Raw genomic sequence first — 15427 nt, 5'->3', positions numbered from 1 at the left:
GATGCTATGTTTCGACTGTGTCATTATCTTTCTCAGTCGGGACACTTCTGCCGTATCTTCGATGTCGCTACAAAAAGATTTCCACGAATTTCTTTTTGCTTTTCTTACCTCCTTTTTGTATGCCCGAAGGTGGTTATGATAGTTATCCCACTCTATATTTTCTTGGGAATGTTTGGCAGAATTGAATTGCCTCCTGCAATTCTTCTGCATGTTATTAAGTATTGGGGTCCACCAAGGAGGTCTAATTCTTCCCCTACTGTGCGTTAATGGACAAGCTACCTCTAGTGCTTGACGACAAGAATCTGTGAATCGTTTAACGAGGATGTCTAGGTCCTCTTTCTTTTCTGGTTGGAATGGTGGAATCATAGGAATACGCTTTTTTAGCTCCTGCATGTGCATCTGCCAGTTCGTTTTCCTATGATTCCTAAATTTCTCTTCCCTAACTACATTTTCTTCAATTATACACTCAATGTAGCGGTGGTCTGAGAAGGAGTGTTCTTCCAATACCCTTAAATGTGTTATTTTATCCACCAGTTCTTCCGATACCAGTGTTATATCTAATACTTCCTGTCGGTTTCTGGTTATAAATGTTGGCGTACTACCTTTGTTACATAACAGAAGCTTACTTCCTATTAGATAATTAAAGAGCAACTCACCCCTTTCATTAATGTCCGTGCTTCCCCATAGATTATGGTGCGCATTGGAGTCGCACCCAAGTATGATCGAACACTTGGATGCTTCGGCGTCTCGTACCAGCTCCTTGAACAGCTGCGATGGTACTGCTACCTCGTCGTACGGCATGTAGCATGATGCGAGCCGGTATTTCCTCTTGCTCGTCTCCCAGCTTACCACCGTAGTGTCGTTACTACTGTAATTGTGTAATAAAAAGACATTAAGCTTTTTGTTAGCCAATATACATGTCCTTGGATTACCTACACAACCATTCGCGTGTAGATTGTAACCTGGTGTCCTCAGACCGCAAATACGCCCTCCGTTAACACATGGCTCCTGAATGAGGACAAAGTCAGGCCGTTCTTCTGCCATGCGGTTAACTAGGGCTAGAGACGCTAGTTTGCTGTGGTTTAAATTAATTTGGAGAAGACGCATTAGTTATGGTCTTCTCTGCATCATCATGAGAGTCGCTTAAAAGCTCACTCTCAGTGTAGAGTTTGGAAAGTCTGTCCGCAAGTTCAGACCCTGAAGTACACTCACCTTGATCCGTGATCTCTGCGTCGCTCGAGGACTCCACTGGATCTTCCTCGACTTCGCACTCCGATTTCGATGCCAAGTTTGCTCCTGCATCGGCGTCTGATTTGTAGGTCATGACCTTTACTTTTGTGAATCCGTAGTTGATCTCTCCGCCACTTTTCGCTGGCGGTTCTACGGATTCTTTTGTTAGAAGCAGCAGAATCTGCATTGTGGCTCTGCAATCTGCAAATTGTCTAAACCGAACCGAAATTGTTCAGGTATAAAATGTTCGGTTACATCCGAACTTAGGCCTTCCTTACTTGTTTATATATAAAATTGCTTCAAAATATGTTCTCGAGTATAGCTGAGCAATGTCAAAATTAATATATTTCTCTATCCCCAATATATATATGATTTCCGTCTTTCCACCTGACTTTACATCGTTCCGGTTGATCAACGTGATATTTTAACGAAATTAAGCGGAAAAGATTTCTTAAAAATTATGTGGTTTGACGCTGAATTAGAATGAAATTAGTATATACTAAGTCTAAACCTCACAACTTCATATAATGAATTCCGATTCTCTGGTTGACATTTGCCACCTAAGCTTATAATATAAAATTTAGCCACTTTGGTGGAATTAATATCACATTCATTCTTACGTATATCTCACTTCAAGCAATAAAACTGGGACTTAGTTTATGGCCTTTAATATAAGTCAAGAAATATAACATATTTTTTTGTAAAAAATTAAAACTTCCGTTTGGTTTTATATAAACGTTAAATATTGGATGACGATAGTTTAATGTCGAAAATGTGTGAAATCGGTCCACGAATTTCCCCAGCTCACATGTACTACTAATGTTATACGTTTTTTCGTTAATTTGATAATTAAATGAAATTAAATTAACGGTATTTCTTACAAATAATGTGGTATATCGCTGCATATGAAATAAATTGGTCTAGACCTTGTTAAAACCTTATAACCCTAATAAACTGATTTCCGCTCCTCTGGTACAACAGCAACCTCATATACCCCACATATTAAATCTAACCCCTTTGGTTCAGTTTATATCACATATACCATGTTTGAGTTAAATAGCTTCTTTTTATAAAAGTTAACATTTCGGAGAAAAAAATAGTATGGGCACAAAATAAATCTATGATCAATAACATAAGTTAACAAGATACCAAATCATAATCGAATAATGAATGTTGAATTCTTTCACATGTTGCAACAAAGTATAGTTTTGTTCACCAAACGGTTGTTTGCATCACCTAAAGTGATAGATATAGATTTCTATATACATATATTTCTTCTAATATTTGGTGATAATCAGTGGTTAGGTATATTTTCTCAGCCATCATGTTTCTTAGAGTGCTGGACTTTCTATAGAGCAAAAAAATCTTTCTAGAAAAAATTGCATGAAATAACTATTAGTGTTGTAGTATCAAAAAGGCTCAAGACCCTTTTTATGTAGTTATAGATAAACTGCGACCCCATCGGTTTACATGCTACTGTCTATTATTTCAGTTTTGCGACACATTTTAATATGAAGGTCATGAGGTGAACTGTAAACTCAAGAAAATTACATTTTTACCTAGCGCCGTTGGCAGCTTATGAAAGGTTTAGATATTAAGACAGAAAGAAGAAAATCTACATACCTGCTCTACATATGTGTATACCATACCTAATTATATGTAAGTTATTGTAAATTTAGCCTTCATGGGTAGACCCTTCAAAATAGGTACCATAGATCCCCCTGTTTTAGAAAGCGTTTAACAAAAGTAATTTACGGAGGGATTTTCCGAAAACTTAATTTCAATACAATGAAATAAACTACTAATTTCTAAAATATAAATATAACTAAATATTATGTATTATTATGTTAGTAAATATCAATGTAATATATAGGTATACATAAGTACGTACGCTGTACCAACATGTTGCAAGAGTATAATAAATATCAGTACACTGTGTTTGTAGTTTCAGTTTCACTAGATGTCTTTACAAGCAAAGTGCTTTATTCAAACTAATTTTAGTGTATTACACAGTACAGTCTACAGTGACGAGCAATAGCATAGCAAGGACTTACAAGGAAACAGTGAAAGAGAGCAGCACCTAGGATCCAACTTTTAACACCCGGACGGACTGAATTATATAAGTATTATCTATAAATATTTTATATATTAATCCATTTATTATTAATTACTCATGCCTAGATTAAGTAGAAAATCTATATTACTAAGTCGTCTTCAGAATAGAAGACGTATGAGAGTTCTTCGTGCAAACTCTTTATATAGAGATAGTGAGCTGTCACCAAATGCTGTAAGTCACGCTAATCGTAGATTAGATTCCGATGTACGTCTGTCCGAACAAATTATCAATACCAATCTGAGGTACGTTATGATGAACAAAGTAGGAACACTAGGGATCATAGAGAACTTCGCGCAAGAAATCCTGAGTATAGGAATTAGAGCGCATTCGTGATCAAATGCAAAGGGAACATGCAAGAAGAAATCCTGAAATAAGGAGAGAGGAGCGTGATAGAGATACACAACGTCGACAGCTTAGTAGGAGGGGTATGAGGGAAGAAATTTTGAATCAGAGACGTCTTAGACAAGGTCAAGTTCACCTTCGTAGAGATAACCCACTCAATAGACAAATTGAAAACCAAAGGCAGTCCCAACGAATCCGATTAACGTGAAAAAATAATGTTATAGAAACTGATAATAGTGGCAATTTAACAGATTTCAAAAACATTTATTTCCAAAATATAAATAAGGGCCCTACTGAAATATGTATTTGCTGCGGTGGCTTATGGTATTCACACCAAGTCCGCAAATTAAATTTCGAAACTATTGCGGAAGGTCACCCGAATGCTGCATCCGCCTTATTTTTAATGCAAAAATTTCCTTCAGAAGATGGAAATTACAATTTTTGTGCTACTTGCAAAAATGCGATTGTTAAAAAGAACGTTCCGAAAATATGTTTAGCTAACGGTCTAGACTTTCCTGAAATACCGGATTGTTTGAAAGGTTTAACCCCAATTGAAGAACGTCTCATAATGCCTATATTGCCTTTTATGACAATCCGTCCCTTAGGATATCAAGGTCAGAGTTTGCTCAAAGGTGCTGTTGTTAATATACCAATTTCTGTTAACAATATTGTGACATCTCTACCAAGGTCCTTTGATTAGGCTCATGTTATACAAATTCGCTTAAGAAGGCTTTGGAATACAATCATGATTACATGATCGATACCATACGCCCCGCAAAGATTATGGAAGCTTTGCAGTTCTTAGTGAATACCCCTCTGTATCGTGAGCACAAAATACATATTATTGAAAACTCGATTTCAGAATTTAATAACCAAGAAGAAGTTCCGTTTGTTGCATCTGCAGAGGATTCCCGATTGGTTCAATCTTTTCATGCGCCACAAACTTCGCATGATAATCCCTCAGGTAATACCTAATATTCCCACGGGTCTTTTACCTTCAGAGCTAAATCCAGGCGGTCAAGAAACTCTTTTGGACAATATTCCTGTAGAAAATTTAGACTATAACCGTTTAGTTATAGCGCCAGGTGAAGGACAAAGACCAATTGACATAATTCAAGATAATAATTTAGAAGAGTTGTCATTTGGAACAATATACGTTGGGCAGAAGCGTACATGATCTGAAACGTATAGCAAGTAATACGTTCTGAAATTCGCCGTTTTGAAAGAAGAGCGTGTGCCATTCCAAAGTTGTTCTATGATTACAAAAGATTAGAACTGCTACAAATTAAGAACAGTACATCGATTTGCCTTAGAAAGTTTTCAGGTCGCAACCGAGTTACGGTCCAAAATCTATTAAACGAAAACTTCGTTCAAAACTTGATTCAACACGATGATGGTTACAAGGTTTTGAAAGGCGTTAGGGAAGCTGAGAAGAAAAAGGCAATCGCTATGATTCGCCAATTTGGGTTTCCAACCTTCTTTTTAACTTTATCGGCTGCAGAATCTCAGTGGGTTGAGCTTTTGGTCATCCTCTCTAAAACTGTTGATTCTAAAGACATTTCGGAAGAGGAAGCCAACAGTTTAACAACCCAAGATGAATATCGCTTAATTCGGTCAGACGCGGTTACTTGTGCTAGATATTTTGACTACCGCTATCGACAAATTCTTAAGCTTTTTAAAGATAACGCCATCATTTTTGAAGAGCATTTTGTTGCAAATTTCTGCTGGAGAGTGGAGTTTCAACAGAGAGGCTCCCCGCATGAAAATGGCATGTATTGGCTTTATAATTCTCCCAGGATCAACCGTCAAGATCCTCAGACATTCCTTGATGTCATTAGTTTTATGGACAATTATATTTCTACCGATGGTTCGATCAGCCACTTAGAAAATTATTTGGGTTAACAAAAGCATAACCACAGTCGGTCTTGTACTAGGGAAATAAGAGGACAACAGTTTTGTCGTTTTGGTATACCATATCCACCAATGCCTTCAACGCAAATACTGTTACCTCTTACAGAAACAAGTCAAAATTCAGAAAGACACAAGGAAAACTTTTTCAAAATTAAAAACGTTTTAAATTCAAATATGACTACAGAAGACATTTCTAATTTAAACGATTTTGAACACTTCCTGTCTGATAGTAGAATAAATATGTCTTTTGATGACTATTTGTTAGCCCTTAGGTCAAGTTTAACAAAACCCAAAATTTTTCTAAAAAGAAAATTACAGGATCGTTTTATAAACGCTTATAATCCTCTGATTTTGGAACTCCATAGAGGAAATATGGATATCCAATATATACTGGATGCATATGCTTGCTGTTCATATATAATTAATTATATTAACAAGTCTAACAAGGGAATTTCTAGGCTCTTAAATGAAGCTATATCAGAGGTAAATGCTGGAAATTATACTATTAAGCTAAAACTTAAACATATAGGTCACAAATTTATATCAGGTACAGAAATATCTGCACAAGATGCAGCATATTGCTGCATTGGGCTCCATATTTCGGAAGAAAGTAATGCAGAAAATACTATAAATACCTGCCGACCTGAGGAACGTGTTGGAACGGTAAAACCTAGAGCGGAACTTCAGAACCTTCCTTCAGGTTCGACTGACATATTCGTAGCCGGTATTTTAGACCGTTATGTTCAATGATCCGATCAGTTAGAAACTCTTTGTTTAGCTGGTTTTGCATCTAGGTATAAATATTTTAAATCTAGTAGAAGAGCACAAGATAGTGATCATGAAGAAGAAGAGAGGGAAGACGATAATTTACCAGAAAGCGGGGTTGTCATGCCTCTTAAAGACGGTAGCGGTTTTGTGAAAAAACGTACCAAACCTTGTATTATTCGGTATTGAAGGTTTAACCCAGATTTGGCCAGAGTTGAGTATTTCCGCGAAATGTTAATGCTTTACTATCCTTTACGGAATGAACAGCAAGATCTCATTGAAAACGATAATGAGCAGACTTGCATAACACATCGTATTATAATTGAGGAAAATCAAAGAAAACATGATGTTTTTGAGCAAAGAGAACTTGAAAATGTTCTAGAAAGTCTTTATAATGAAATAGACTTGGACGAAGGTGCTCAAAATGAACTACCTATCGTGGAAAATGAGTTCAGAGTGTTGGCACTTCCAGAAATAAACCCAAATATAAATTTGCTGGACTTGCATGGCGAAGATTCAACAGATAATGGCACTGAATCTGATTGCAATATTAGACTTAATAAACTACACCCCTTAATTCCAGTTGAGGAATTATTTTCTTTAGTTCAAAGTCTAAATACTAAGCAAAGAACCTATTTGACACATTTGATGCACCACCTAAAAACAAATCTCCCATTTAATTAGTTCATGGGCCGCGGTGCAGGTGTAGGAAAGAGTCGTTTGATATCTGCAATATATCAAGCTCTTCACCATCGTTACAATTCTACACCTGGATCTAATCCAAGTTCCTTAAAAGTTCTTCTTTGCGCACCTACAGCTAAAGCAGCATTTGGAATAGGTGGAATGACCCTTCATTCAATATTCTCTTTACCTGTTAATCAGTTGAATAGAGAGTTGAGACCACTTAGCAATGACACAGTTTATTCATTGTATTCTAGACTTATCGATTTACAATTAATCATAATTGATGGAATATCGATGGTAGGTGCTCGTATGTTTAGCTCTGTTGATGCGAGATTAAAACCAATTTTCAAAAGAGACAGCTCTTCGGTGGTATACCGATCATAGTGTTTGGTGATTTGAAGCAACTCTCACCTGTTGGAGATAGCTGGATATTCTCTCCTAATCCCAATGATGCATACAGCACTTTAGTTGGTTCCCCTTTGTGGGAGTTATTTAAATACTCTGAATTAACAGAGATAATGAGACAACGGGAGGATCAGGCCTTTGCAATTGCATTAAATTATATGGCATCTGGTACTATGACAAATGAGGACATTGAAACTCGAGTAGTTAATTTCGAAGAAGTTCCCGATGATGCCATACATTTATTTTGGTCCAATGAAGAGACAAATAATTTCAATGCCCTTAAGCTCAGTCGAATCCCAACAGAAGCTTTCAACTGCAAAAAACTTAGTTAAAGGAATTGATATAAGTGAAAATGAGAATATTTTGGAAAGAGTTAAACTTTTCAAAACTTCTGAAACGCAGGGACTGCCCTATGAATTGACACTAAAAACCTCCGCCAAATATATGATTACAGTGAACATAAACACGTGTGATGGCTTGGTTAAAGGGGCAGCTGGACAACTATTCAAATTGATTTCCATTGTTCTGTTCCAACAATTCTGTGGATTAAATTTTTGGAACCTTCTCTTGGTTTGATAGCACGATCAAAAAAGCCTCATCCTCTTGAAAGTTCTTGGACACCAATTGAAAAAGTTCTAAAATCTTTTCAATATAAAAGAAATGAACAAATTTCAATTGAAAGAAATCAGTTTCCAGTTGTTCCGACTGAGGGAATAACTATTCATAAAAGTTAGGGTGCCACATATAATAAAGTTGTAGTTCCTACTCGACCCAGAATGCCTAGAGCTTCAATATATGTCGCTTGTAGTCGAGCTACTTCTGCAGAAGGTCTATTCATCATAGGAAATTTTATTCCTCCTAACAAATTTTCTGAATCGGATCCTGTATTTAGGGAACTGAGGGAATTGAACACAAATAAAGCTTTGACAACACGTTTAAATTTTATGATTTCCCGAACATCAGACATCAAATTTTATTCCATAATGTTCAGAGTCTTCACGCTCACATTAGGGATATAAAAAGCGACTGTTTGATGCTATCTTCAGATATTTTATGTTTTGTAGAAACTTGGAGTTATCCTTGCGAAAGTTTTGATATACCAGGATTTATTCCAATTAACGAGCTGAGGATAGATAGCACGGAAACAACAAACAGAAATAAACGGGGCATTATAATATATGCAAAGCATAGTATTGCTTGCTCTATAGAATCAAAGGCTGTAAAGAAAATGTATTCAGGCCGCAAAGTTTTAGAAGCGGTTTTGTTTAAATGCTTCAATTTTAATATTCTGGTTCTATATAGAAATTCAGCTTTCTCTGCCAGACAATTAATTGTAGAACTTCAGGAAGTCCTTACTTCTGAGTTAGGCAATCAAAATGTGCTAATTGTTGGAGATTTTAACATTTGTTTAATGTCTACAGAGACTGCAATAAGAAATATGCTCCAAGAAAAAAACTTTAGTTCGCTGCTTGGTGCAGAATATTCAACTACACCTGCCGGTACACGAATTGATTGGGCATTTTCAAACATGGATCCTTCCCGTGTAAATGCAATTACTTTTGACACAGCTATCATGACAGTATTTGTGTCTCTATTTCGAACTAAAGTTTTCAGACTTAGTGCAATAGTTCTTCATTTTGTTTTTCCAAATATAATCGAATTGGAATGGTATAGGAATTTTGACAGTAGTTTTTAAGACAATTTTAAGAAAAATAAGTAAATAATCTAATTAAGAAAATTTAAATTATATATAATTTGTTATTATATATGACATTATTGTATAAATATATGATAGAAATAAAATAATATAAGGAAAAAAGAAATATAATTTGGATATATGTATAAGAATCTCTACAAAAATTTATGTTTAATATTGTAAATATTATATACAAATTAATATAATAATATTATACCATTTTTAAAGTTGTTAATATTTATTTTTTTTAAGCTAAACATGTATAATAATATCGATATAATAAATAAAAAATGTTATTCATTGTTCAAAAACGATTTCTTTTCCTACTTCTCAACACAGTTGTAATGCATTATATATAAAATCAATTATAAGCGTATACAAAAAGCACAAGAACGATTTCTCATAATTTGAGTAAATGTAGTTTACAAATTGCTCTATTTATTTTCACTGTGAGTGAAAAGTAAATAACTAAGGCAACAGTTCCCACTTCTAATTATTAAAATATATAAAGAAGTCTCAAACGAATATACCATTTAACTTTGCGAGAGTATAAAATGTTCGGTTACATCCGAACTTAGCCCTTCCTTACTTGTTAAGTCATGTGTTCATTTCAGCTGAGAGGGTCCATTTTCGACCAATTTTGCAGCATTTGGGGCCGTATGTAAGCAATAACGCCTGTGTATTATCTCCCAAAGCGTCATCCGTCTCCGGTTTATATGCGTAGACAAGCGACTTCATATAACCCCACAAAAAGTAGTACAGCGGTGTTAAATCGCACGAAATTGGAAACCACACCACAGGCCCATGACGCGAGATAGTGCACTCAAAATAAATTAATTGTTTCGGTGGTTTTATGCGTGGGTTTTAGCGTGGTCTTGTTGGAACCAAAGGTCGTCCAAATCAACATGCCCCAATGCAGGCACGAATAAGTCATTATTCTTTTCTCTTTAACCATACATACAGTAATGTTAATACCGGTTTAATTTTTGAAGAAATATGGACCAATTAGTCCTTCTGACCATAGACCACACCAAACAGTGCCATTTTGAGGCTGTAACGGCGTCTCAACAATAGCTTGTTTATTATCATCACACCAAATTGCGACAATTTTGTTTATTAACGTACCCATTCAACCAAAAGTCTTGGTTTGGGCAGAAATTTTTATTAAGTGGATGGACACAGCTTCAATTTTTGACGGATGGACTCATTGGATGGAGGTGTCTTCTTCGTTTCTTTGCACCACAGCAGCAATATCGTATTCGGTGCGCACTGCGCAGTGTCTCTAAAGATGTGCATTATTCACTGAGTATACGTGGTGCGAAACCGGCCCATGGTTGCTCGAATTACCGACTCTGTTGGTCGATTATGTCTGTGGAATATTAGACGCAGCATGCAATGCGTCGCTCACCGAACCATTATTTAGGTAAGAAATTTGCACGATTTGCACACATTGTTCCGAAGGAAGTCTGTTCATTGTGAATTGAGAAAGAAATTGAGTAAGAATAAAGAAACAGCAATCAAAAAGATCTACTCCGAAAGTAGTATTGCCTCAGTGAAAACCACATGTCTAAAATAAAACACTCGGTGTATGATCCACCAGAAAAAGAAATTTATGGCTAAAAACAGGTAAAAACCAAGAACTTTGCTATTCTATAGAAGTTTTCTTAAGCTAATTTTTTAGGATTGGAAGGCTTTCATAAGAAAAGAGTTGCCCATAATATTTCTGAAGCTACAGAAACTGGTGTGCTGATAGCTTTTTATACACTCGCAACATGTTGCTACAGAGTATAATAGTTTTGTTAAATGATCAGGATGAAGAGACGGGAGGAAATCAGTGTGACTGTCTGCCCGTCCGTCCGTCTGTGCAAGCTATAACTTGAGTAAAAATTGAAATACCTTTATGAAACTTGGTACACATGTTTCTTGATACCGTAAGACGGTTGGTGTTGCGAATGGGCGTAATCGGACCCCACGCCCACAAAACGCCATTAATCAAAAACAAATAAATTGCCATAACTAAGCTCCACAATTAGATATAAGAATGTTATTTGGTATACAGGATCACATTAGGGAGGGGCATCAACCGTTTAACATTTTTAAAAAGTGGGCGTGGTCCCCTTTCCTAGTAGGTTTAATGTGCAAACAAACAAAATTCACTGAGAACAAATATTTTTATCACCTCTATCGACTCTGTGAAGATGGGTGAAATTGGGTCACAACCCCGCCCACTGCCCATATAACAGTGCTGTTAAAAACTACTAAAAGCGCGATGAATCAATCACTAAACACGCCAGAGACATTACATTTTATCGTCGGGATTGTATGAGAAGACTTTATAAGAACCAAGTTCAAAATTGGATCTTGGGATCTGCTCAACAGAGTATCGATTGGCCTGCGGAACGCAATTGGTTTTTGTAACACATTTTTATTCGCAACGCCTTACAGAGTAGAAATGTGTGAAAAGTATCGTATTTCGTTGCCACAGCGCTTAGCGAAGTTATCACAAAATAAGGCTGGTCATTGCGGTTACTAAATTATATTATGTTCACTTAATTTTGTGTTAATTTGCAGTATATTTGCCTTTACCCGCAATTCATTATTATTTTTACTTGTTATTAACAGGGTATGGTTAAAGTTCTAACTAAAAATACAAATAATTTTATAAAAATTTCTATTGAAATGTTCAATTTTGATTGCAACTGTACCTATGTTGCATATGGTTACATATGGGATGGTTTGCGCCATGTTTTTCGTATATCCAGCATACCACACTTTTATTACAATATACATATGTAATACAAGAATTTTTCGGTCGATACATTCGTAAAGATTAACAGCAGGTGAGTAAACATATATGTTATATTGTTATTATGCGTACACCCTAAGAAGCTGTTTTGAATGCACACACATATGCGCATAAAGTAATTTTATATTGTTATTCATATAACTGGCGCAGTCAAAACGAACAATCACGGCTAAATAAAAAGTAAGGTTTATTCGCGAAAATACTAAAGTATTAAGTATTATACCACTACAAACTTATAAAAAAAAATTGTAAACCGATTGTTAAAAAAAAAGTCGTTCCAACAAAGAAAAAAAAAATTAATCCTTATGCTTAAAACAACAAATCGATTTGACAAAAGACACTTAACAAAAATCGTTATGGAAGAGCTACAGCCGAAAATCGCCGAGTTGGAGCAAATAATTCGAGCTCAAAATCAGCAACTACTAGCCAATGATGGAGTTCTACAACAATTACAACAACAGGTGGCCAAGGAAATTACAATTCAAGATCACGAAGGTCATCGGCACGAGTAAAGTTTTAGATCAGTTTCGACAACTAAAAGGATTTTCGGACAATGAATCGTACAGTCTCATATCTTTCAGTTTAATGTACAATGGCGATTTGCAATAGAAGCCAAGCTGTACTAAATTTTGGATTGCAAATTATAATGAACGCGAAAATAACAGAAAAAGCTGCTAGAAGACAACCCAACGTGGAGCTGAATTAAGTGTACACTCATGGAACATTTTCGTCCAATTACAACATATGGTGAGGTGTTTAATAAAGAAAGAATGATTAAAGTTAGTTGTTTAAAAGAACTTTTTACTACATTTATCGATTTCAAACAAGAAAAAAATGAAATATATCTCTTTGATTAGAGTAAACCCCACTTGTACCATCCAGAAAAAGACCTCGTAGAAATTGTTTTAGAAAAAATAAGCGGACAAGTAAGAATACATATAAAAGAAAATTAAGCTTTAGAATCATTGTATAAAAAATATGGTAGGCTTAAGCTCCTTTTTGATCCAAAGTGCATTGATCCACAAAAGAAATAAAAACATTAACGATATTGTATGAAAGAAAAATTTAAATTCTAATATAAGTAACTATGGAAATAAGCAAAACACTAACCGATTTTTTAATTTTCCTAATTTTAGTAATAATAAAAAATGCGAGTAACTCACGCCAAAAGAATTTAAAAATAAACTAATCAGGACAGATTAGGATATCTTAGGAATGAATGTTGGCACTCACCAGATTAGTAATAACCCAATGGTTCGGAAATATCGAGGAAAATGTAGAAGATGAAATTGCCAATAATAATAATTACGGACGACAAAACATCAGATGTCTCATAGATACTGGGTCCGATAAAAGTATTATCAAATCAAGCGTTCTCTCAGAGGATTATGAAAAGGAAAAAATGGCAAAACCTTTATGGTACCGTACTATTTTAGGCACCGCCCAAATTAAATACAAAGTTACTACACCAAACCCTAAACAATTTTTAGCAAAACGTACACTGACTTGGAAAGCGAGCAAATTCAAAAACAAAAACTATGATGCCATTGTAGGTAAAAATTTCCTTATACTCCTTTAAGCAAAAATGGATAGTGAAAATCGTTCTATAGAAATATTTGGAAATAAAATGTCCGTATATTTTTGACGAAATTTATTATTTAGAATATATTAAAAAGCACAGTATTTTAGATAATATTAACCTTTCCCATTTAAATGAAGAATAATGAAATAGAGTTCGAAACGTTTTATGTGAATATGAAGAACTTTTTTATGAAGAAGAAATTCAATCGCAAATAAGACAAATGCTTTCCCAAGGTATAATAAGAGAGTGTAACTCACCCTACAATAGTCCACTTTGGATTGTGCCGAAGAAGCTTGACAATACCGGCAAGAAAAAGTTGCGTCTAGTTGTGGAAGCTCAACGAATACACTGATGACGACAAGTTTTCGCTACCCAATCTGTCGGGAATTCTGGACAAATTAGGGAATGCGCACTATTTTACAATGATAGAATTAGCTAAAGTGTTTCATCAAATCCTTCTTAAAGGAAAGGGTAGAAAAAAACAGCATTTCCACACCCCAGGGGCATTACGAGTTCAATCGTTTTAGTACATCCCTAGTAGAAAATATTAACAATTTAGCCTCTATATTTAAGAAGTTGCGAAGGGCTAGGCTAAGAATTCCAATAGACAAATGAGACTTTTTGCAAAAAGAAACGCAATTCTTGGGGCACGTACTCACAACGAAGGGAATCAGGAGGAGGGAGGAAGTTGCAATTATCCAAAACCTCAAATTACCAAACACACATACAAAAATTAAAGACTTCTTAGGTATGACTGATTTCTACCGCAAAGACTATGCCAAAATAGCATACCCCCTCATTAAATATTTAAAAACGGACCAAGCGGTATATTCGTATTCAAATGAAATAGCTGTATACTAACCTTTCAACAACTTAAAGACATATAACGAATCCAGCTATGCTATCATATTCTAACTTAAAAAAAAATTTTTTAATTACAACTGATGCTAGTAATGTTGCCATTGGCGCTGTCTTATCACAAGACGACCAAATCGCATTTGCATCTCGAACACCAACAATCACGAAGCAAACTATGCAACAATAGAAAAAGAATTGTTGGCAATAGTTTGTAAAATATTTCAGGCATACATATTTGGTAGGGAATTTGAACTAGAAAGCGATCATCAACCACTTAAGTGGATGATGGTAAAGTACTCCGGCAAAGATATTAGTCCACGCCTTCAAAGATGGTTAATTGAACTTGGTGAATACAATTTTAATATTGAGTATATAAAAGAAAAATGTAATTACATAACAGATTTCCTTAATAGAATTAATGCTGACACTAGTGAAATAAATGCTGGAGACTTGCCTGATTTACCTAATAATCGGATGTCAAACGAAGATACGAATTCTATGGAGGCTCAAATTTGTCATTCTCAGGAAGAAGATCAAAACGATCACTTTGGAATACTCGAAACCGTAATTTATCTAAATAATCCTTGTACAGAAAAAACGATGCCAATGCGAAACTATATTTTGAAAAAAAAATAATATTTATAGACCAAAAAGATATAGATCAAGGACTTACGGCAGACATTGTTCGCAGACACATTAAAGCGGGGAAAGTAGGAATTTATACGGAACAGGTTCAGATATAAGATTTGTAAGGTGTTCGTACTTCGCTAGAGACATTGAAAATGAAAGCGACCTCAAAACCCAAATTTCATATTTTCATAAATTTAAATATAAATGTTTATTCACAGAATTATCAATAAATGCCATATTTGTTCATGTGCAAAGTAAGATTGAAATCCTATTAAAACTAAATTCAGTAACACAGAAACACCATCAAACATTAACGAAATTGTGCACATTGATACATACACTAAAAGCGAAAATGCATTCATTATTTTTATTGACAAACTATCTAAGCACATCGTATGCTTT

The 15427-nt window shown here is 35.1% G+C and overlaps 1 long non-coding RNA gene across 1 annotated transcript in view; it reads left to right on the top strand.

The window, feature by feature from the left end:
- LOC118682397 (uncharacterized) overlaps window positions 1-13605 on the top strand; it is a 71965-nt gene extending 58360 nt beyond the window's left edge. Inside the window, exon 2 of the long non-coding RNA XR_011398012.1 lies at window positions 13092-13605. This is a non-coding gene — a long non-coding RNA (uncharacterized lncRNA). The remainder of the gene's footprint in view (window positions 1-13091) is intronic.
- Window positions 13606-15427: the final 1822 nt, after the last annotated feature.

Source organism: Bactrocera oleae, chromosome 2, assembly GCF_042242935.1.
Source record: "Bactrocera oleae isolate idBacOlea1 chromosome 2, idBacOlea1, whole genome shotgun sequence".
In the NCBI taxonomy this organism is placed as follows: Eukaryota; Metazoa; Arthropoda; class Insecta; order Diptera; family Tephritidae; genus Bactrocera; species Bactrocera oleae.
Note: the sequence above shows the minus strand (reverse complement) of the source record. Positions and strands in the feature narration are given on the sequence as shown.